The sequence below is a fragment of the Psammomys obesus genome, unplaced genomic scaffold (genome assembly GCF_907164565.1).
Source record: "Psammomys obesus unplaced genomic scaffold, mPsaObe1.curated_primary_1811, whole genome shotgun sequence".
Classification (NCBI taxonomy): domain Eukaryota; kingdom Metazoa; phylum Chordata; class Mammalia; order Rodentia; family Muridae; genus Psammomys; species Psammomys obesus.
In genome coordinates this window covers 666,867-667,185 of record NW_026589732.1, presented here as the reverse complement: position 1 = coordinate 667,185, position 319 = coordinate 666,867, and positions in this window count along the sequence as shown.

Below are 319 nucleotides of genomic sequence, written 5' to 3'. Positions count from 1 at the left end.
AGCCCGAGCGGCTTCTGCTGAAAATTCAAGATGGGTCTCCAGGACCCAGGGAAGGGAGCTCGTCGCCGACTCTTCCGTCTGCGCCTCCGCGGGGCTCTGGCGCTCCGCGGAGACCGAGCCGCCAGCAGCCAGCCTCCGACACGAAGGGAGAGTTTCTTGCCTAAGTGTCTCGAAGGCACAAACTTTGAGGAAACGTGCCGGGAGGGAGGACCGACGTGCAGCGGGGCTGCAGCAGGAGGCGGGCCGGCGCGGCGCAGGCCGTGGAACGCCGGGCGGGCCGAGGCTACCCCGGGCACCCCCGGCGGCGCTGAGAGCGCCC